This window comes from Coregonus clupeaformis, chromosome 4, assembly GCF_020615455.1.
Source record: "Coregonus clupeaformis isolate EN_2021a chromosome 4, ASM2061545v1, whole genome shotgun sequence".
Taxonomy (NCBI): domain Eukaryota; kingdom Metazoa; phylum Chordata; class Actinopteri; order Salmoniformes; family Salmonidae; genus Coregonus; species Coregonus clupeaformis.
In genome coordinates, this window is record NC_059195.1 from 14814742 (window position 1) to 14839211 (window position 24470).

Here is a 24470-nt window from a genome sequence, read left to right on the forward strand (position 1 = left end):
ATGTGTCAAGTGCAGCATCTGGTTGCTCATCATTACACACCACAGACCAACAAATATTATTCACATCATCAACACAGGAATCACTACAGAACTTCTTGTATGACCTCTTATAGATATTAGGCCCAGCCTTTGGAATGTTGGTTCTCCTAGATATGGCTACTATATTGTGGTCACTACATCCGATGGATTTGGATACTGCTTTCAAACACATTTCTGCAGCCTTAGTAAAGATATGATCAATACATGTTGATGATTTCATTCCTGTACTGTTTGTAACTACCCTGGTAGGTTGATTGATAACCTGAACCAGGTTGCAGGCACTAGTTACAGTCTGAAGCTTTCTCTTGAGTGGGCAGCCTGATGAAAGCCAGTCAATATTTAAATCACCCAGAATGTATACCTCTCTATTGATATCACATATATTATCAACCATTTCACACATGTTATCCAGATACTGACTGTTAGCACATGGTGGTCTATAGCAGCTTCCCACCAGAATGGGCTTTAGGTGAGGCAGGTGAACCTGTAGCCATATTACTTCAACAGTATTTAACATGAGATCCACTCTAAGCTTTACAAGAATGTGGTTCTGAATATAGACCGCAACTCCTCCCCATTGGCATTTCTGTCTTCTGTAAATGTTATAACCTTGTATTGCTACCACTGTATCATCAAAGGTATTATCTAAGTGAGTTTCAGAGATTGTCAGAATATGAAAGTCATCTGTTACTAGCAACAGTATTACTCTGGTTCATAGGCATATGATTACTACATACAATAGCTGTAGGATCAGCAGAGGCATTCCGGGCAGGAATAGGGACATAAATTAGGTTATTTACATTGTGTCTTCCAACGCCCCTAGGATAATGTACATTTGCTGAATCATTACGACACAATGGTAGGGATTAAATGAGCTGGACTTGGGTCATTGATAAGTAATTGTCTCAACGCAGACTTATAATGCTGTGAAAGGATCCAGGAACCCAAATGATTTGGGTGGATCCCATGCTCCTTATAATACGAGCTTTGTTTCCAGAAGGTATCAAAATTGTCAAAACCCACAGAGCTGCACTAGTCTCATAGCCAGTTATGGAGGGCTAAAAGTCTGCTGAACCGTTCAATGCCACAATTTAGGGAGGGCAGAGGGCCAGATATTATGGGGCGTTTGTTGGTGTCAAGTAGAGACCTAATCAGTTCTTTAAAATCCATCTTCAGCTGTTCTGAGCTGCCCTTCATAATGTCATTTGACCCCACATGAACCATGACAGTATCAGCCCCCGGTGACTGACTCACAGCCTCGGGAAGCAACCTGGTGATATCCTGAACTTTCGCCCCAGGAAAACACTAAGTCTTTGCCCCAGGTACAGATATATGCCTCACCATCGAACTCCCTATCACAATCGCCGGAATGATCCGGCCTCTGCCGTGTCTCGGAGCAGATTGTGAGGCCAGAGCCACAGAACTCACCTGAGAAGAGGGCTGCTAAGACGCCGGCTGCGTGCAGGCCACAACCGCCAAAGGGACATAGCTCTTATCCAGAGAGCACGGCCCAGCTGAGGGGGGCCGCGGTGGTCCAGGCTGTGCCAAGGCAGTTGATTGACTAGGAGAGGGAGAGGGAGAGGTAGCTGGAGGGTCATCCACAGCCATGGAGAGAACACCCAAGCCGCCGACAGAGGACAGCTCGTACAGGGGGAAGAAGGCAGGCGCGCCGAGAACGATTCTTCTCCTTCTTTCTGGTTCCGACACGCATCCATTTACGCTCACCTGGAGTCGAACAGTGAGCAGCCATTTTCTGGTTCAAGCTAGTAGAGGGGTGTAGTGGCGGAAATTGATAATAGTACAGGAAGGTCCCATTATGATCCTCTTGGATGTTTTGATAGGAAGCATTTAAAGATGCCGATATTCTCATAGAATCATTATTCAGTTCAAGGTGCTTGGTCAAATGTTTTGTTTCTTCATGAAGAGTAATAATCCTTTCTTTAGCTGCATCAAGTTCAATACATTTTTCACAAATGAATGTATCCATCGGACCTTTCCCCATGATAACAACGAACAAGTCACATATTATACATTTAATAGCTCTCGAGTCCCCAGCAGATTCAAATGAGTTTTCACTGCTGCACGCCGACAGTCCAAGGGAACAAGCCGGGGACTTAGATGCTCCCTCCATGGCTGTGGACGCCCCCACCAGCCCCCCGCACAACTGTGTTGTTGTCTGTCTCTCGTTGAATGTGAGAGCGAGAGAGAAGCGCAGGGGGGCGGGTGATGTCTGGGTCGGTTAGCAGTGGCAGGTTGCCGGCTGTTCCTTTCTACGCACAGCTGCGTGTTTGTGTTCGTTGTAGCCTCTCAGAGCTGTGTCAGGCGTGTCCCCAGTGTCTGTAGTCGTGGGGGATACAAAACATACAATTACAGCATTTACTGGACAACAATTGTAGTCACACTCATACACTGAAAATGAGCACTATCCTTTAGTAGTTTTACAGAGAGCGTTGTATGAGTTGAGCTCTTCGTAGCCTGGCTCGGTTGTTGGTATCCAAGCACTAAAGCGTCAGGGTGAAAAAGTTGAAAAAATAAAGTTTTTTTTACCAACTAAGACGTTGGTAAATGTATTAAATATAGAGTTTTGATTAAACGGTTATTAAAAGTAAAAAACGAAAAGTTTGGCAGGTAGCCAAGTCGCAACAAATAGCACATCAGCATGACAATGTGGAAGTGCATTTGCAGAGTAGGCAGGGTTAGAACTCAAGTCCTTTTGTTCTCCCAATCTGGAATATCTCACCATCAAACGCTGTCCGCATCACCTCCTAAGAGAATTATATCCCGTCATCATCCCAGCCGTGTATATTTGCCCTCAAGCAAACCCAGCTATGGCGCTTAAGGAACTACACTGGACTTTGTGCAAACTAGAAACTGCATATCCTGAGGCTGCAGTTGTAGCTGGGGACTTTAAAAAAGCAAATCTGAGGAAAACGCTACCAAAGTTATATCAACACATCTCCTGCGCTACTCGCTCAGCGAGAACTCCTGACCAATGTTCCCTCGAAGCTGTGCATGTGCACGGCTGCGCACCTCCTCCAGGACTGCCACGCAGAATAAATGCTATGCCGCGCAGAGACGCAAGAAATTGAACTTCAATGAGGTCACCCCATTAGCTTAACCTCCCGAGTGCTAGCTGTGCTAGCCTGGATCCTGGTTCGAATCCAGGCTCTGTCGTAGCCGGCCGTGACCGGGAGACCCATGGGGCGGCGCACAATTCGTCCAGGGTAGGGGAGGGAATGGCCGGCAGGGATGTAGCTCAGTTGGTAGAGCATGGTGTTTGAAACGCCAAGGTTGTGGGTTCGATTCCCACGGGGGGCCAGTATGAATTATTATTTTTTTATAATAATATATGCACTCACTAACTGTAAGTCGCTCTGGATAAGAGCGTCTGCTAAATGACTAAAATGTAAATGTAGTTTGCACTATATACAGTTGAAGTCGGAAGTTTACATACACCTAGATTGGAGTCATTAAAATGTGTTATTCAACCACTCCACAAATGTCTTGTTAACAAACTATAGCTTTGGCAAGTCGGTTAGGACATCTACTTTGTGCATGACACAAGTGATTTTTCCAACAATTGTTTACAGACAGATTATTTCACTTATAATTCACTGTATAACAATTCCAGTGGGTCAGAAGTTTACATACACTAAGTTGACTGTGTCTTTAAACAGCTTGGAAAATTCCAGAAAATTATGCCATGGCTTTAGAAGCTTCTGATAGGCTAATTGACATCATTTGAGTCAATTGGAGGTGTACCTGTGGATGTATTTCAAGGCCTACCTTCAAACTAAGTGCCTATTTTCTTGACATCATGGGAAAATCAAAAGAAATCAGCCAAGACCTCAGAAAAAAAACCTCCACAAGTCTGGTTCATCCTTGGTACCACGTTCATCTGTACAAACAATAGCAAGCAAGTATAAACACCATGGGACCATGCAGACGTCATACCGCTCAGGAAGGGGACGCCTTCTGTCTCCTAGAGATGAACGTACTTTGGTGCGAAAAGTGCAAATCAATCCCAGAACAACAGCAAAGGACCTTGTGAAGATGCTAGAGGAAACAGGTACAAAAGTATCTATATCCACAGTAAAACGACATAACCTGAAAGGCCGCTCAGCAAGGAAGAAGCCACTGCTCCAAAGCCGCCATAAAAAAGCCAGACTACGGTTTGCAACTGTACATGGGGACAAAGATCATACTTTTTGGAGAAATGTCCTCTGGTCTGATGAAACAAAAATAGAACTGTTTGGCCATAATGACCATCGTTATGTTTGGAGGAAAAGGGGGAAGGCTTGCAAGCCGAAGAACACCATCCCAACCGTGAAGCACGGGGGTGGCAGCATCATGCTGTGGGGGTGCTTTGCTGCAGGAGGGACTGGTGCACTTCACAAAATAGATGGCATCATGAGGAAGGACAATTATGTGGATATATTGAAGCAACATCTCAAGACATCAGTCAGGAAGTTCAAGATTAGTCGCAAATGGGTCTTCCAAATGGACAATGTTCCCAAGCATACTTCCAAAGTTATGGCAAAATGGCTTAAGGACATCAAAGTCAAGGTGGCCATCACAAATCCCTGACCTGATATTTGTGGGCAGAACTGAAAAAGCGTGTGCGAGCAAGGAGGCCTACAAACCTGACTCAGTTACACCAGCTCTGTCAGGAGGAATGGGCCAAAATTCACCCAACTTATTGTGGGAAGCTTGTGGAAGGCTACCCGAAATGTTTGACCCAAGTTAAACAATATAAAGGCAATGCTACCAAATACAAATTGAGTGTATGTAAACTTCTGACCCACTGGGAATATGATGAAAGAAATAAAAGCTGAAATAAATCATTCTCTCTACTATTATTCTGACATTTCACATTCTTAAAATAAAGTGGTGATCCTAACTGACCTAAGACAGGGAATGTTTAGTATGATTAAATGTCAGAAGTTGTGAAAAACTGAGTTTAAATGTATTTGCCTAAGGTGTATGTAAACTTCTGACTTCAACTGTAGATTTTTTTCAACTGATTTTTTTCTGTGATCGAATTAACATTATATCAGCCCCTTTTCAATGCAACAAACCAAAACAAATCTAACTTTGCAAGATTGAGTCTGTGATTTTGTTCTAGGCAGATCCAGAGCCCAACTGAGTAGAATTCTATTGGCGGGGGTAGCCCAATTTCAATTTTTTAAATATTCTTTGCTAGTTAGCGAGTTGTTAGTCCAGTTATAGATAAGTCAGCAATGGGGAGTTACTGCTTCATACAAGAGCACAAAATATGTAGGCTACATTTCAAGCTGTCTTTGAAAAGCCCGTCAGGTAAAAAGCTCATGTTTTTAATTAAAGGGGCAGTGTTTTTATTTTGAAACATTCTTGATTATGAGAAAAGGCAATAGACAGAGGGGTAACCTACATTGTCTAATTCTATGTATGGTAACAATAATACAATTTATTTTGTAAAGTGGTTTATTGTATCATACAACACAATGTAAGCCTGCATTGAACACCACATATACAGTGAGGGAAAAAAGTTTTTGATCCCCTGCTGATTTTGTACGTTTTTGTACGTAAAGGGTTTTCTAATGATCAATTAGCCTTTTAAAATGATAAACTTGGATTAGCAAACACAACATGCCATTGGAACACAGGACAGATGGTTGCTGATGGGCCTCTGTATGCCTATGTAGATATTCCATAAAACATCAGCCGTTTCCAGCTACAATAGCCATTTACAACATTAACAATGTCTACACTGTATTTCTGATCAATTTTATGTCATTTTAATGGACCAACATTTTTTTTTGTCAAACAAGGACATTTCTAGGTGACCCCAAACTTTTGAACGGTAGTGTATATACATACACTTGCTATATACAGTGAGGGAAAAAGTATTTGATCCCCTGCTGATTTTGTACGTTTGCCCACTGACAAAGACATGATCAGTCTATCATTTTAATGGTAGGTTTATTTGAAGAGTGAGAGACAGAATAACAACAACAAAATCCATAAAAACGCATGTCAAAAATGTTATAAATTGATTTGCATTTTAATGAGAGAAATAAGTATTTGACCCCCTCTCAATCACAAAGATTTCTGGCTCCCAGGTGTCTTTTATACAGGTAACGAGCTGAGATTAGGAGCACACTCTTAAAGGGAGTGCTCCTAATCTCAGCTTGTTACCTGTATAAAAGACACCTGTCCACAGAAGCAATCAATCAATCAGATTCCAAACTCTCCACCATGGCCAAGAACAAAGAGCTCTCCAAGGATGTCAGGGACAAGATTGTAGACCTACGCAAGGCTGGAATGGGCTACAAGACCATCGCCAAGCATCTTGGTGAGAAGGTGACAACAGTTGGTGCGATTGTTCGCAAATGGAAGAAACACAAAAGAACTGTCAATCTCCCTCGGCCTGGGGCTCCATGCAAGATCTCACCTTGTGGAGTTGCAATGATCATAAGAACGGTGAGCAAAGCCCAGAACTACGCGGGAGGATCTTGTCAATGATCTCAAGGCAGCTGGGACCATAGTCACAAAGAAAACAATTGGTAACACACTACGCCGTGAAGGACTGAATTCCTGCAGCGCCCGCAAGGTCCCCCTGCTCAAGAAAGCACATATACAGGTCCGTCTGAAGTTTTCCAATGAACATCTGAATGATTCAGAGGAGAACTGGGTGAAAGTGTTGTGGTCAGATGAGACCAAAATCGAACTCTCTGGCATCAACTCAACTCGCTGTGTTTGGAGGAGCAGGAATGCTGCCTATGACCCCAAGAACACCATCCCCAAATGTCAAACATGGAGGTGGAAACATTATGCTTTAGTGGTGTTTTTCTGCTAAGGGGACAGAACAACTTCACCGCATCAAAGGGACGATGGATGGGGCCATGTACCGTCACATCTTGGGTGAGAACCTCCTTCCCACAGCCAGGGCATTTAAAATGGGTCGTGGATGGGTATTTCAGCATGACAATGACCCAAAACACACGGCCAAGGCAACAAAGGAGTGGCTCAAGAAGTAGCACATTAAGGTCCTGGAGTGGCCTAGCCAGTCTGCAGACCTTAATCCCATATAAAATCTGTGGAGGGAGCTGAAGGTTTGAGTTGCCAAACGTCAGCCTCAAAACCTTAATGACTTGGAGAAGATCTGCAAAGAGGAGTGGGACAAAATCCCTCCTGAGATGTGTGCAAACCTGGTGGCCAACTACAAGAAACGTCTGACCTCTGTGATTGCCAACAAGGGTTTTGCCACCAAGTACTAAGTCATGTTTTGCAGAGGGGTCAAATACTTATTTCCCTCATTAAAATGCAAATCAATTTATAACATTTTTGACATGCGTTTTTCTGGATTTTTTTGTTGTTATTCTGTCTCTCACTGTTCAAATAAACCTACCATTAAAATTATAGACTGATCATGTCTTTGTCAGTGGGCAAACGTACAAAATCAGCAGGGGATCAAATACTTTTTCCCCCTCACTGTAGGCTACTGTAGGTTATATCATAGAAATCAAAAGCTATTTCCATGTGAATGTTATGGGATTTTCTCCATTGGTTTTGTTGGTAGGTCTATATTATGCTAAAATAACCACAATAGCCTATTGGCTACTGTCTAAAACTGTAAGGGTACAGGCTCAGTGTTCACTGTAAACAGCGTCAGTGTTCATTCTTTTTCACAATGTTCAAGTTTCTGCTCACAAGACCTCAAATTTGCTCAGTGGCCCAACATGTTTTAGGGAACATTGCTCTTGACCATTGCTACTCCCCATTCCGGGATGGCTACAAGGCCATCCCTCGCCCTCCCTTTCGGCAAATCAGATTACATCTCCATTCTGCTCCTCCCCTCCTATAGGCAGAAACCTAAACAGGAAGTACACGTGGTAAGGACTGTTCAACATTGGTCTGACCAATCGAAATATATGCTTCAAGATTGTTTTGATCACGTGGACAGGGATATGTTCCGGGTTGCCTCTTAGAATAGCATTGACGAATACACTGACTCGGTGACTGAGTTCATCAGGAAGTGAATAGAGGATATTGTTTCCACTGTGACGATTAGAACTTGTCCAAACCATGGCAAGGTGACTGGGAACATGGACAAGTATAAACAGTCCAGTTATGCCCTCCGTAAGGCAATCAAACAGGCAAAACGACAGTACAGAGACAACGTGGAATCGCAAATCAATGGCTCAGACACAAGACGTATGTGGCAGGGACTCCAGACAATCATTGATTATAAAGGGAAAACCAGCCACGTCACAGACATCAATGCTTGCTCCTGGACAAGCCCGCTTCGCCCGCTTTGAGGAAACACAGTGGGCCACCACCGCTCACGAGGACATTTACGTATGTTAACCCTTGCAAGGCTGCTGGTCCAGAAGGCATCCCAAGCCGCGTCCTCAGAGCATGTGCAGACCAGCTGGCTGGAGTGTTTACATATATATTCAATCTCTCTCTATCCCAGTCTGTTCTTCCCACTTGCTTCAAGATGTCCACCATTGTTTCTGTACCCAAGAAAGTGAAGGTAACTGAACGACATGACTATCTGTCATCATGAAATGCTTTGAGAGGCTAATTAAGGAACATATCACTTCCACCTTACCTGACACCCTAGACCCACTACGATTTGCATACCATCGCAACAGATCCACTGATGATGCAATCACCATTGCACTGCACACTGCCCTATCCCATCTGGACAAGAGGAATACCTATGTAAGAATGTTGTTAATCTACTACAGCTCAGCCTTCAACACCAAATTACCCTCCAAGCTCATCACTAAGCTTGGGGCCCTGGGTCTGAACCCCGCTCTCTGCAACTGGGTCCTGGACGTCCTGACGGGCCGACCCCAGGTGGTGAAGGTAGGCAACAACACCTCCGCTACGGAGGACCCCACAATGGTGCGTGGCTGCGTGGCCACGCACATCTCCAACTCAATCATCAAGTTTGCAGACGACACAACAGTGGTAGGTCTGATTACCCACAATGACGAGACAGCCTACAGGGACAAGTTGAGGGCCCTGGAGGAATGGTGCCAGGAAAATAACCACTCCCTCAACGTCAACAAAACAAAGGAGCTGATCGTGGACTTCAGGAGACTGCAGAGAGATCCACATAGACAGGACCGCTGTGGAGCGTGTGAAAAGCTTGAAGTACTTCAGTGTGGTGAAGTAGATGCAACAGTGCCTCTTCAACCTCAGGAGGCTGAAGAAATTTGGCTTGGCCCATAAGACACTCACGAACTTCTATAGATGCACCATTAAGAGAATCCTGTCGGGCTGTATCACCGTCCGCAACTGCAGGGCTCTCCAGAGGGTGGTGCAGTCAGCCCAACGCATCACCGGGGGCACACTGCCTGCCCTCCAGGACATCTACAGCACCCAGTTTCACAGGAAGGCCAAGAACATCATCAAGGACATCAGCCACCCGAACCATGGCCTGTTCACCCCGCTACCATCTAGAAGGCAGAGACAGTACAGGTGCATCCAAGCTGGGACCAAGAGACTGAAAAACAGCTTATTTCTCCACGCCATCAGACTGTTAAATAATCACTACTTGCCAGCTACCACCCAGTACTCAACCCTGCACCTTAGAGACTGCTGCCCTATGTGAATACTCATTGAACACACTTCATATGTACAGTTGAAGTCTGAAGTTTTTCACAATTCCTAAAATTTTATCCTAGTAAATATTCCCTGTCTTAGGTCAGTTAGGATCACCACTTTATTTTAAGAATGTGAAACGTCAGAATAATAGTAGAGAGAATGATTTATTTCAGCTTTTATTTCTTTCATCACATTCCCAGTGGGTCAGAAGTTTACATACATTCAATTTGTATTTGGTAGCATTGCCTTTAAATTGTTTAACTTGGGTCAAACGTTTCGGGTAGCCTTCCACAAGCTTCCCACAATAAGTTGGGTGAATTTTGGATCATTACTCCTGACAGAGCTGGTGTAACTGAATCAGGTGTGTAGGCCTCCTTGCTCGCATACGCTTTTTCAGTTCTGCCCACAAACTTTCTATAGGATTGAGGTCAGGGCTTTGTGATGGCCACTCCAATACCTTGACTTTGTTACCCTTAAGCCATTTTGCCACAACTTTGGAAGTATGCGACCAAGCTTTAACTTCCTGACTGATATCTTGAGATGTTGCTTCAATATATCCACATAATCTTCCTTCCTCATGATGCCATCTATTTTATGAAGTGCACCAGTCCCTCCTGCAGCAAAGCACCCCCACAGCATGATGCTGCCACCCCCTTGCTTCACAGTTGGGATGGTGTTCTTCGGCTTCCAAGCACCCCCTTTTTCCTCCAAACATAACGATGGTCATTATGGCCAAACAGTTCTCTATTTTTGTTTCATCAGACCAGAGGACATTTCTCCAAAAAGTACCATCTTTGTCCACACTTCCTTGCTGAGCGGCCTTTCAGGTTATGTCGATATAGGACTTGTTTTACTGTGGATATAGATAGTTTTTTACCTGTTTCCTCCAGCATCTTCACAAGGTCCTTTGCTGTTGTTCTGGGATTGATTTGCACTTTTCGCACCAAAGTACGTTAATCTCTAGGAGACAGAAGGCGTGTCCTTCCTGAGCGGTGTGAAGGCTGCGTGGTCCCATGGTGTTTATACTTGCGTACTATGGTTTGTACAGATGAACGTGGTACCTTCAGGCGTTTGGAAATTGCTCCCAAGGATGAACCAGACTTGTGGAGGTCTAGAATTTTTTTTCTGTGGTCTTGGCTGATTTCTTTGGATTTTCCCATGATGTAAAGCAAAGAGGCACTGAATTGAAGGTAGGCCTTGAAATACATCCACAGGTACACCTCCAATTGACTCAAATAATGTCAATTAGCCTATCAGAAGCTTCTAAAGCCATGACATCATTTTCTGGAATTTTCCAGGCTGTTTAAAGGCACAGTCAACTTAGTGTATGTAAACTTCTGACCCACTGGAATTGTGATACAGTGAATTATAAGTGAAATAATCTGTCTGTAAACAATTGTTGGAAAAATTACTTGTGTCATGCACAAAGTAGATGTCCTAACCGACTTGCCAAAACTATAGTTTTCTAACAAGAAATTTGTGGAGTGGTTGAAAAACGAGTTTTAATGACTCCAACCTAAGTGTATGTAAACTTCCGACTTCAACTATATATACTGTATTCTAGTCAAGGTTCTTCCTATATAACTACTGCTGTACACGCCTTTTCTATTCATATACTGTTCTTAATGTCTATACACACCATCATATACACAGGGGTGAAAGTGAGGTGGTATAGTCCGGTACAGACATCCTGGCAAAATAAATAGTGGGGGTACGCCGTACTGGTAAAACATGAGCCTATCACAATAATCAATAATGAAAACAAAATGTCAAGCAAACTGATCAAAATGTCAACACCATTATTTATCATTAGGCTACCACATGTCAGAGACATGAACAATTATCAAATGGACTTGAAAATGGGTGGTATAGCCTACACTCCAAAATGCGATGTGGTTTGAAGAGAACACTGACATTTTGCCAAGGCAGACAATAATGGCTGACATCGAGACGCGCACAGATAGCAGTGGATGCATAAATTCTGGCCTAATGTAGGTCGCCAAAATGTAATTATACATTGTGCTGTTTTGTGTTTCCATTCACCACTGTTTTGTTACGAGTGGATGAACGGTAGCCTAGTAAAGGAGCCATGACCGGTTGTGTTTATGCCACAATAAAAAGTAATACAACTTAAAAGTTATCTTTATGACGGATCTTTATGACAAGGCCCACAGAGATCCTATTGAATTAATAGGGATTCTATATGTAATTCTATGATAAAGCGCGTGCACATAGGAGGTCTTGTACCGGAAAGAAATTACGTCTACTTTCACCTCTGCATATACAGTACAAATATACTTATATTCCGGACTCTGACATTGCTCTTTCTGATACACAAGCATTTTGCTGCACCCGCGATAGCATCTGCAAAATATCTGTACGCAACCAATACAATTTTATACAATGATTAATTTAATTTCATCACTAAAACTTCGTTTTACTTTGTAAAAATAAGTTGTTACAGGACTATTTTATTTACTGTAACTCTATTACTAATCAAATGTATTGTAAGGGAAACGAAAACATGCTATGTGTTGCAGTAGGCCTTTAAAATAATGCAAAACATAAGATTAAATTGACAATAATCTGATGAGTGGCAATATTTTGCCTATTAGTTGTCAAATTGTACATGAAGAGATGGGCGCATCATGTAATTGACAGATGCAGGGAAAGGAGCATCACTTTATCAAATCCTCCTTCAGAGTCACATGCAGGTAAAACATTGGGATTTCTATATACAGTGCCTTCAGAAAGTATTTAGACCCCTTGACTTTTTCCACATTTTGTTACGTAACAGCCGTATTCTAAAATGGATTAAATAGTTGTTTTTCCTCATCAATCTACACACAATACCCCATAATGACAAAGCAAAAACAGGTTATAAATATTACATTTACATAAGTATTCAGACCCTTTCCTCAGTACTTTGTTGAAGCATCTTTGGCACCGATTACAGCCTCAAGTCAAATCAAATCAAATCAAATTGTATTTGCCACATGCGCCGAATACAACAGGTGCAGACATTACAGTGAAATGCATACTTACAGCCCTTAACCAACAGTGCATTTATTTTTAACAAAAAAGTAAAAATAAAACAACAACAAAAAGAGTGCTGAGAAAAAAAGAGCAGAAGTAAAATAAAATAACAGTAGGGAGGCTATATATACAGGGGGGTACCGGTGCAGAGTCAATGTGCGGGGGCACCGGCTAGTTGAGGTAGTTGAAGTAATATGTACATGTGGGTAGAGTTCAAGTGACTATGCATAAATAATTAACAGAGTAGCAGCAGCGTAAAAGGATGGGGTGGGGGGGCAGTGCAAATAGTCCGGGTAGCCATGATTAGCTGTTCAGGAGTCTTATGGCTTGGGGGTAGAAGCTGTTGAAAAGTATTTTGGACCTAGACTTGGCACTCCGGTACCGCTTGCCGTGCGGTAGCAGAGAGAACAGTCTATGACTAGGGTGGCTGGAGTCTTTGAAAATTTTGAGGGCCTTCCTCTGACACCGCCTGGTATAGAGGTCCTGGATGGCAGGAAGCTTGGCCCCAGTGATGTACTGGGCCGTACGCACTACCCTCTGTAGTGCCTTGCGGTCGGAGGCCGAGCAGTTGCCATACCAGGCGGCGATGCAACCAGTCAGGATGCTCTCGATGGTGTAGCTGTAAAAAAAAATTGAGGATCTGAGGACCCATGCCAAATCTTTTCAGTCTCCTGAGGGGGAATAGGCTTTGTCGTGCCCTCTTCACGACTGTCTTGGTGTGTTTGGACCATGATAGTTCGTTGGTGATGTGGACACCAAGGAACTTGAAGCTCTCAACCTGTTCCACTACAGCCCCGTCAATGAGAATGGGGGCGTGCTCAGTCCTCTTTTTTTTCCTGTAGTCCAAGTCTTCTTGGGTATGACGCTACATGCTTGGCACACCTGTATTTGGGAAGTTTCTCCCACTCTTCTCTGCAGATCCTCTCAAGCTCTGTCAGGTTGGATGGGGAGTGTTGCTGCACAGCTAGTTTCAGGTCTCTCCAGAGATATTTGATCAGGTTCAAGTCCAGGCTCTGGCTGGGGCCACTCAAGGACATTCAGAGACTTGTCCCAACGCCACTCCTGCATTGTCCTGGCTGTGTGCTTAGGGTTGTTTTCCTGTTGGAAGGTAAACCATCGTCCCAGTCTGAGGTCCTGGGCACTCTGGAGCAGGTTTTCATCAATGATCTCTCTGTACTCTGCGCCATTCATCTTTGCCTCGATCCTGACTAGTCTCCTAGTTTCTGCCGCTGACAAACATCCCCACAGCATGATTCTGCCACCACCATGCTTCACCGTAGGGATGGTGCCAGGTTTCCTCCAGATGTGACACTTGGCAATCAGGCCAAAGAGTTCAATCTTGGTTTCACCAGACCAGAGAATCTTGTTTCTCATGGTCTGAGATTCCTTTAGGTGGCTTTTGGCAAACTCCAAGTGGGCTGTCATGTGCCTTTTACTGAAGAGTGGCTTCCGTCTGGCCACTCTACCATAAAGGCCTGATTGGTGGAGTGCTGCAGAGATGGTTGTCACTTTGACAGAGCTCTAGAGTTCTCCACAGAGGAACTCTAGAGCTCTGTCAGAGTGACCATTGGGTTCTTGGTCACCTCCCTGACCAAGGCCCTTGTCCCCACGATTGCTCAGTTTGGCCGGGCAGCCAGCTCTAGGAAGAGTCTTGGTGGTTCCAAACGTATTCCTTTTAAGAATGATGGAGGCCACTGTGTACCCTTCCCCAGATCTGTGCCTCAACACAATCCTGTCTCGGAGCTCTACGGACAATTCATGGCTTGGTTTTTGCTCAGACATGCATTGTCAACTGTGGGACCTTATATAGACAAGTGTGTGCCTTTCCAAATCATGTCCAATCAAGTTGTAGAAACATCTGAAGGATGATCAATGGAAACCGGATGCACCTGAGCTCAATTTTGAGTCTCATAGCAAAGGGTCTGAATACTTACGTAAATAAGGTTTTTCAGTTTTTTTTTATTTTTATAAATTAGCAAAAAGATCTACAAACCTGTTTTCGCTTTGTCATTATGGGTTATTGTTTGTTTATTTAATCAATTTTATAATAAGGCTGTAACGTAACAAAATGTTGAAAAAGTCAAGTGGTCTGAATACTTTCCGAAGGTACTGAAATATCGGAAAGAGCAATATTCATATTGTTTTGTCAAATAACTCTCAAAATTCAAGAGGTGCAGCTCTTTTTCCAAATTGCACTTTTTCCAAGAATATTCGTCCTGTCCATGCATTCAACACATGACCACTCGCGCGGCAGCGTTGGTCTGGCTACTATAAGCAAAAACGAGTAACATAATAAACGTACAATTTAAATATGCTATTCTGTCGTCAATGGATGATAGGGTGCTAGAAACCAGATAAAAACTGATAATGGTGCATGTGACTGATGTCGAAACCAAGTACTTGCTCAGTGGCTTTCCATATCTGGGGAAAGATGAAACCAGGCCTGCAGGTGAGCAACTGTCTGAGACTGTGGTTTTGAGACTCGTGGAGCCTTACATGGGCAAAGGCAGAAATGTGACGACAGACAACTTCTTCACATCAATTTCCCTGGCAGACAAGTTGATTGCGAAGAAGACAAGCATGCTCGGAACAGTGAACAAACAAAGGCGGGAGCTGCCCTCCTCTATGCTAAACAACATACCAGCGGCGCTGTAGACCACATCAGTGATGGAAATTGGTAAAGCAACACTCACGGTGTACAGATGTAAAATAAATACGAGTGTTTGCATCCTCAGCACCATGCATCCCACTGGATCTGGCATGTTAGCATTGTGAGAACCACATGAACGCCAAGAAAGAAAATAAAGCCGCCAAGCAGGCCGCAGGTCCTGCTCTCGCTCTTCACCAAGCACCACAGCTCCCACTTGGGAAAAATAAGACACAATGTCAAGTCGGCATGTGCACATGAAACAAGGCCCATGAAAACTGTGTGCAGTGCAACCGATTTGTTTGTGGGGCTTGCTTACACAAAGCCCTGAAACTGTGTACTAACTGTGGACCCGAACCATAAAGAGAAGACACGATTGAGTCCTTAGACACAATTGATTCATGTGTAAAGGCACAGGTATAAGGGCACAATACAGTGTCTGATACAATCAACAAATGACAGTTTTTTGATCTTGCCAATATATTTCCACAAATATTTCTTTATGCAATTAATCCTTTACAATTGTTCATGCACTGGTGCTTTTGTTTAGGAATACAGCAAATCATTTCACCTGCGCACCTGGCTAGTTATATTGTTATTGTGATGGGTGATTTGAAGGAGTCAGGCGCAGGAGGGTAATCACAGAATAACAGGATTTATTCCGGAATATAGAGTTACGCAGTAATGCGTCAAAACAGTCCAGTGCGCAAAACAGGCGCACTGGAACCAACAAGGCACACGGGGAAAAATAACCTGGCAATACAAAATACAAGGAGCTCAACCGAGCTTCACTCTCCTCACAATAAACAATCACACACAAAGACAAGGGGGCAGAGGGAACACTTATACAAGTACTGATGAAGGGATATGAACCAGGTGTGTGTAATAAACAAGACAAAACAAATGGAATGATGAGATGAGGAGCGGCAGTGGCTAGAAGGCCGGTGATGACGAACGCCGAAGCCTGCCTGAACCAGGAGAGGAGGCAGCATCGGAGGAAGTCGTGACAATTATTATTATTATCATATTTTTCTTTTCTCTTTTGTCAAAAGAAGCTGTAACTAGACTTTATTAATTACTATAACTATATTACTAATTGAATCTACAAATAAAGTTGATCAAATAGATTGCACTGTAATGTTTTTATTGTAAGGGAAACAAAAATAGGCTATAGGCCTATGTTTTTTCTAGGACTTTGTAGAATTATACAAAACATATCCTTGACTCTATCTAAACAAATAACTATTATTGTTATGTTTTAAACAGATATATTCCCATGAATATTTCTTCATTCAATTAATCATTTACAGTACTATTTATCAAGCATTTAATTATCAAGCATGTTTGCGCACCTTGCAGATTGATATGCATCTGATGCATATGCTAAAGAGACGCCCGGCAACATTCTCTAGCAGGTACTTATATGCTGAAAGTCCAGGCGGTTCTAGTGTTAAACTTTTTTTTGTTTTATACTGCATAGTGCATAGCGCAATTGATGTGGGGTCATTGAAACTCATATCAGAATGAAATGTTATATATACAGTATCAGTCAAAAGTTTGGACACACCTACTCATTCAAGGGTTTTTCTTTATTTTGACAATTTTTTATATTGTAGAATAATAGTGAAACTATGAAATAACACATATGGAATCATGTAGTAACCAAAAATGTGTTCAAAAAATCAAAATCTATTTTATATTTGAGATTGTTCAAAGTAGCCAACCTTTGAACTTGATGACAGCTTTGCACACTATTGGCGGAGTTGCAAAGAAAAAGCCATATCTCAGACTGCCCATTTTAATCTTTTATTTTTATTGGCCAGTCTGAGATATGGCTTTTTCTTTGCAACTCTGCCTAGAAGGTCAGCATCCCGGAGTCGCCTCTTCACTGTTGACGTTGAGACTGGTGTTTTGCGGGTACTATTCAATGAAGCTGCCAGTTGAGGACCTGTGAGGAGCCTGTTTCTCAAACTAGACACTTTAATGTATTTGTCCTCTTGCTCAGTTGTGCACCGGGGCCTCCCACTCCTATTTATATTCTGGTTAGAGACAGTTTGCGCAGTTCTGTGAAGGGAGTAGTACACAGCGTTGTACGAGATCTTCAGTTTCTTGGCAATTTCTCGCATGGAATAGCCTTCATTTCTCAGAACAAGAATAGACTGACGAGTTTCAGAAGAAAGTTATTTGTTTCTGGCCATTTTGAGCCTGTAATCGAACCCACAATTGCTGATGCTCCAGATACTCAACTAGTCTCAAGAAGGCCAGTTTTATTGCTTCTTTAATCAGCACAACAGTTTTCAGCTGTGCTAACATAATTGCAATAGGGTTTTCTAATGATCAATTAGCCTTTTAAAATGATAAACTTGGATTAGCAAACACAACATGCCATTGGAACACAGGACAGATGGTTGCTGATGGGCCTCTGTACGCCTATGTAGATATTCCATAAAACATCAGCCGTTTCCAGCTACAATAGCCATTTACAACATTAACAATGTCTACACTGTATTTCTGATCAATTTTATGTCATTTTAATGGACCAAAAAATTGCTTTTCTGTCAAACAAGGACATTTCTAAGTGACCCCAAACTTTTGAACGGTAGTGTATACACATACACTTGCTATATACAGTGAGGGAAAAAGTATTTGATTCCCTGCTGATTTTGTACGTTTGCCCACTGACAAAGACATGATCAGTCTATCATTTTAATGGTAGGTTTATTTGAAGAGTGAGAGACAGAATAACAACAACAAAATCCATAAAAACGCATGTCAAAAATGTTATAAATTGATTTGCATTTTAATGGGGAGAAATAAGTATTTGACCCCCTCTCAATCACAAAGATTTCTGGCTCCCAGGTGTCTTTTATACAGGTAAAGAGCTGAGATTAGGAGCACACTCTTAAAGGGAGTGCTCCTAATCTCAGCTTGTTACCTGTATAAAAGACACCTGTCCACAGAAGCAATCAATCAATCCGATTCCAAACTCTCCACCATGGCCAAGAACAAAGAGCTCTCCAAGGATGTCAGGGACAAGATTGTAGACCTACGCAAGGCTGGAATGGGCTACAAGACCATCGCCAAGCATCTTGGTGAGAAGGTGACAACAGTTGGTGCGATTGTTCGCAAATGGAAGAAACACAAAATAACTGTCAATCTCCCTCGGCCTGGGGCTCCATGCAAGATCTCACCTCGTGGAGTTGCAATGATCATGAGAACGGTGAGGAATCAGCCCAGAACTACACGGGAGGACCTTGTCAATGATCTCAAGGCAGCTGGGACCATAATCACCAAGAAAACAATTGGTAACACACTACGCCGTGAAGGACTGAAATCCTGCAGCGCCCGCAAGGTCCCCCTGCTCAAGAAAGCACATATACATGCCCATCTGAAGTTTGCCAATGAACATCTGAATGATTCAGAGGAGAACTGGGTGAAAGTGTTGTGGTCAGATGAGACCAAAATCGAGCTCTTTGGCATCAACTCAACTCGCCGTGTTTGGAGGAATGCTGCCTATGACCCCAAGAACACCATCCCCACCGTCAAACATGGAGGTGGAAACATTATGCTTTGGGGTGTTCTTCTGCTAAGGGGACAGGACAACTTCACCGCATCAAAGGGACGATGGACAAGGCCAAGTACCGTCAAATCTTGGGTGAGAACCTCTTTCCCTCAGCCAGGGCATTGAAAATGGGTCGTGGATGGGTATTCCAGCATGACAATGACCCAAAACACACCGCCAAGGCAACAAAGGAATGGCTCAAGAAGAGGCACATTAAGGTCCTGGAGTGGCCTAGCCAGTCTCCAGACCTTAATCCCATAGAAAATCTGTGGAGGGAGCTGAAGGTTCGAGTTGCCAAACGTCAGCCTCGAAACCTTAATGACTTGTAGAAGATCTGCAAAGAGGAGTGGGACAAAATCCCTCCTGAGATGTGTGCAAACCTGGTGGCCAACTACAAGAAACGTCTGACCTCTGTGATTTTTTTGCAGAGGGGTCAAATACTTATTTCCCTCATTAAAATGCAAATCAATTTATAATATTTTTGACATGTGTTTTTCTGGATTTTTTTGTTGTTATTCTGTCTCTCACTGTTCAAATAAACCTACCATTAAAATTATAGACTGATCATTTCTTTGTCAGTGGGCAAACGTACAAAATCAGCAGGGGATCAAATACTTTTTTCCCTCACTGTATATATTACTGAACAAAAATATAAACGCAACAACTTCAACGATTTTAATGAGTTACAGTTCATATAAGGAAATCAGTCATGAATTGAAATACATGTATTAATCAAATCAAATCAAATTTTATTTGCCACATGTGCCGAATACAACAGGTGTGCACATTACAGTGAAATGCTTACGTAAAAGCCCTTAACCAACAAAGCATTTTTTAAATAATTAAAATAAAATAAAAGTGTTAAGTAAAAAAAAAATTCAGCAAACAACTAAAGAGCAGCAGTAAAATAAAATAACAGTAGGGAGGCTATATACAGGGGGTTACCGGTGCAGAGTCAATGTGCGGGGGCACCGGCTAGTCGAGGTAATTGAGGTAATATGTACATGTGGGTAGAGTTAAAGTGACTATGCATAAATAATAGACAGAGTACCAGCAGCGTAAAAGAAGGGGGTGGGGGTGGGGGATCAGTGCAAATAGTCAGGGTAGCAATGATTAGCTGTTCAGGAGTCTTATGGCTTGTTGGTAGAAGCTGTTGAGAGGCCTTTAGGACCTAGACTTGACGCTCCGGTACCGCTTGCCGTGCGGTAGCAGAGAGAACAGTCTATGACTAGGGTGGCTGGAGTCTTTGACAATTTTGAGGGCCTTCCTCTGACACTGCCTGGTATAGAGGTCCTGGATGGCAAGAAGCTTGGCCCCAGTGATGTGCTGGGCCGTACGCACTACCTTCTGTAGTGCCTTGCGGTCGGAGGCCGTGCAGTTGCCATACCAGGTGGTGATGCAACCAGTCAGGATGCTCTCGATGGTGCAGCTGTAGAACTTTTTGAGGATCTGAGGACCCATGCCAAATCTTTTCAGTCTCCTGAGGGGGAATAGGCTTTGTCGTGCCCTCTTCACGACTGTCTTGGTGTGTTTGGACCATGATAGTTCGTTGGTCCTCTTTTTTTTCCTGTAGTCCACAATCATCTCCTTTGTCTTCATCACGTTGAGGGAGAGGTTGTTATCCTGGCACCACACTGCCAGGTCTCGGACCTCCTCCCTATAGGCTGTCTCATCATTGTTGGTGATCAGGCCTACCACTGTTGTGTCGTCAGCAAACTTAATGATGGTGTTGGAGTCGTGCCTGGCTATGCAGTCATGGGTGAACAGGGAGTACAGGAGGGAACAAAGCACAAACCCCTGAGGGGCCCCCGTGTTGAGGATCAGCGTGGCAGATGTGTTGTTACCTACCCTTACCACCTGGGGGCGGCCTGTCAGGAAGTCCAGGATCCAGTTGCAGAGGGAGGTGTTTAGTCTCAGGATCCTTAGCTTAGTGATGATTTTTGAGGGCACTATGGTGTTGAACGCTGAGCTGTAGTCAATGAACAGCATTCTCACGTAGGTGTTCCTCTTGTCCAGGTGGGAAATGGCAGTGTGGAGTGCAATAGTGATTGCATAATCTATGGATCTGTTGGTGCGGTATGCAAATTGGAGTGGGGTCTAGGGTTCTGGGATAATGGTGTTGATGTGAGCCATGACCAGCATTTCAAAGCACTTCATGGCTATAGACGTGAGTGCTACTGGTCGGTAGTCATTTAGGCAGGTTATCTTAGTGTCCTTGGGCACAGGTACTATGGTGGTCTGCTTGAAACATGTTGGTATTACAGACTCAGTCAGCGACATGTTGAAAATGTTAGTGAAGTCACTTGCCAGTTGGTCAGCACATGCTCGGTGTACACGTCCTGGTAATCAGTCTGGCCATGCGGCCTTGTGAATGTTGACCTGCTTAAAAGTCTTACTCACATCGGCTACGGAGAACGTGATCACATAGTCATCCGGAACAGCTGGTGCTCTCATGCATGCTTCAGTGTTGCTTGCCTCGAAGCGAGCATAGAAGTGATTTAGCTTGTCTGGTAGGCTTGTGTGACTGGGCAGCTCGCGGCTGTGCTTCCTTTTGTAATCTGTAATAGTTTTCAAACCTGCCCCTAGTGTCAGAGCCGGTGTAGTACGTTTCAATCTTAGTCCGGTATTGACTCTTTGCCTGTTTGATGGTTCGTCGGAGGGCATAGCGGGATTTCTTTTAACCGTCCGGGTTAGAGTCCCGCTCCTTGAAAGCGCAGATCTACCCTCAGTGCGGATGTTGCCTGTAATCCATGGCTTCTGATTGGGGTATGTATGTACGGTCACTGTGGGGACGACGTCATCGATGCACTTATTGATGAAGCCAGTGACTGATGTGGTGTACTCCTCAATGCTATCTGAAGAATCCCGGAACATATTCCAGTCTGTGCTAGCAAAACAGTCCTATAGCTTACTATCTGCATCATCTGACCACTTTTTTATTAACTGAGTCACTGGTGCTTCCTGCTTTAGATTTTGCTTATAAGCAGGAATCAAGAGGATAGAGTTATGGTCACATTTGCCAAATGGAGAGCGATGGAGAGCTTTGTATGCGTCTCTGTGTGTGGAGTAAAGGTGGTCTAGAGTTTTTTTCCCTCTGGTTGCACATTTAACATGCTGGTAGAAATTAGGTAGAACGCATTTAAGTTTCCCTGCATTAAAGTCCCCGGCCACTAGGAGCGGTGCCTCTGGATGAGCGTTTTCCTGTTTACTTATGGCCTTATACAGCTCATTGAGTGAAATCTTAATGCCAGAATCGGTTTGTGGTGGTAGATAGACAGCTACGAAAAATATAGATGAAAAGTCTCTTGGTAAATAGTGTGGTCTACAGCTTATCATGATATACTCTAGCTCAGGCGAGCAAAACCTTGAGACTTCTTTAGTATTAGATTTTGTGCACCAACTGTTTTTTACAAATATACACAGACCGCCACCCCTTGTCTTACCGGAGTCAGTCGTTCTATCCTGCCGATGTAGCGTATATCCCGTCAGCAGTATGTTGTCATGTCGTTGTTCAGCCACGACTCGGTGAAACATAAGATATTACAGTTTTTAATGTCCCGTTGGTAGGATAAGCGTAAAATAATGATTGAACATTGGCTAATAGGATTGATGGAAGAGGCAGTTTACTCGCTCACCGTCGGATCCTTACAAGGCACCCCGACCTACGTCCACGATATCTCTGTCTCTTTCTCATGCGAATGACGGGGATTTGGGTTTTGTCGGGTGTCTGTAGGATATCCTTCGCGTCCGGCTTGGTGAAGAAAAAATCTTTGTCCAATACGAAGTGAGTAATCGCTGTCCTGATATCCAAAAGCTCTTTTTGGTCATAAGAGACGGTGGCAGAAACATTATGTACAGAATAAATTACAAAAAACGTGAAAAAACACACATAATAATACAATTGGTTAGAGGGCTGTAAAACGGCAGCCATCTTCTCTGGCGCCAAATCTTTGGATTTCACATGACTGGGCAGGGGCGCAGCCATGGGTGGGTCAGAATGGGTTTTCCCCAACAAAAGGGCTTTACTAAAGACAGAAATACTCCTCAGTTTCATCAGCTGTCCCGGTGGCTGGTCTCTGATGATCCTGCAGGTGAAGAAGCCGGATGTGGGGGTCCTGGGCTGGCGTGGTTACACATGGTCTTCGGTTGTGAGGCCGGTTGGACGTACTGCCAAATTCTCTAAAACGACGTTGGCTAATGGAAGAGAAATTAACATTAAATTCTCTGGCAACAGCTCTGGTGGATATTCCTGCAGTCAGCAGGCCAATTGCACGCTCCCTCAAAACTTGAGACATCTGTGGCATTGTGTAGTGTGACAAAACTGCACATTTTAGAGTGGCCTTTTATTGTACCCAGAACAAGGTTCACCTGTGTAATGATCATACTGTTTAATCAGCTTCTTGATATGCTACACCTGTCAGGTGGATGGATTATATTGGTGAAGGAGAAATGGTCACTAACAGGGATGTAAACACATTTGTGAAATAAGCTTTTTGTGCAAATGGAACGTTTCTGGTATCTTTTATTTCAGCTCATGGGACCAACGCTTTACACGTTGCATTTATATTTTTGTCCAGTATTCCATTTCAGTCTAATATATGTATAGTTTTTTTGGGGACCATCAAAAGGCTTGGGGCTGAATCAAAAACAAGCCCAGGCCTAATGACACCACTGCTGTGTGATGCATTCTGGGCCTTTGACTCAGTGTTTTAAAATAAACTAGACACTGAAGTTGATCACACCCTGGAGCATAACACATTGAGTCCACTTTAATACCTTTGGACATGGGTATGCAAAATGTATGAGGAGTTGTCAACAACGGCCAAAGATCAGGTGCTAGGGATCGGATTGGGATTTAGACTTTTGGATCTTGTCTTATTCTTGAAAAAAATATACTGTACTATGTATACATCAGATGAGACCACATCTCGAGGCGAGCGAAAACGTTGCCCAGAATATATCTGAAGCTTACTCTCTGTCTCTTCAAACAGCCGGGTATCAAAGAGGAACCTGAGGAAGACATGGTCGCTGGAGACCACGCACACTGAGCCTTCTGTTGCCAAGAACATCAACTCCATGGCGACTGGAGAGTGGGTGGCTGCGGTTGCATTTCCATTGGCTGAGAGACTCTGTCACACATCCCACTCATCATCATGCTCAGTTCCTCTGAACTGCCTGCTCTCTCTCTCTCTCTCTCTCTCTCTCTCTCTCTCTCTCTCTCTCTCTCTCTCTCTCTCTCTCTCTCTCTCTCTCTCTGCCATGTCAGGTCAGGTCACCAAATTCTACAAGTGTTCACCGCCCTGCACCGTCCTCTCTATCTGATCTGAGTCATCTATATACTCAAACATTTGATGATTAATGATTCATTTGAGATATAAAAGTATACTTCTCATGTTCAATCCACAGATATGTCAAAGGAAGAGAACATTCACGACAATCATACAGGGCCAGGGTAACATTTAAGTGGTTCAAATCAACCCCAAGGTTGAAAAACTGGTGTACAAAGACAATTGTGTTGATAAAGTAGACCCTGCTTGACGTGATGGTGCTTAATGAACATTCTACAGTAATCATATTTGTCAGGTG

At 43.4% G+C, this 24470-nt stretch overlaps 1 non-coding gene across 1 annotated transcript; it reads left to right on the top strand.

Moving 5' to 3' along the window:
• The first annotated feature begins 3277 nt into the window (after window positions 1-3277).
• Window positions 3278-3358, top strand: trnas-uga. Its single transcript has one exon. It is a non-coding gene; the product is annotated as a tRNA-Ser (tRNA).
• The last annotated feature ends 21112 nt before the right edge of the window (window positions 3359-24470 follow it).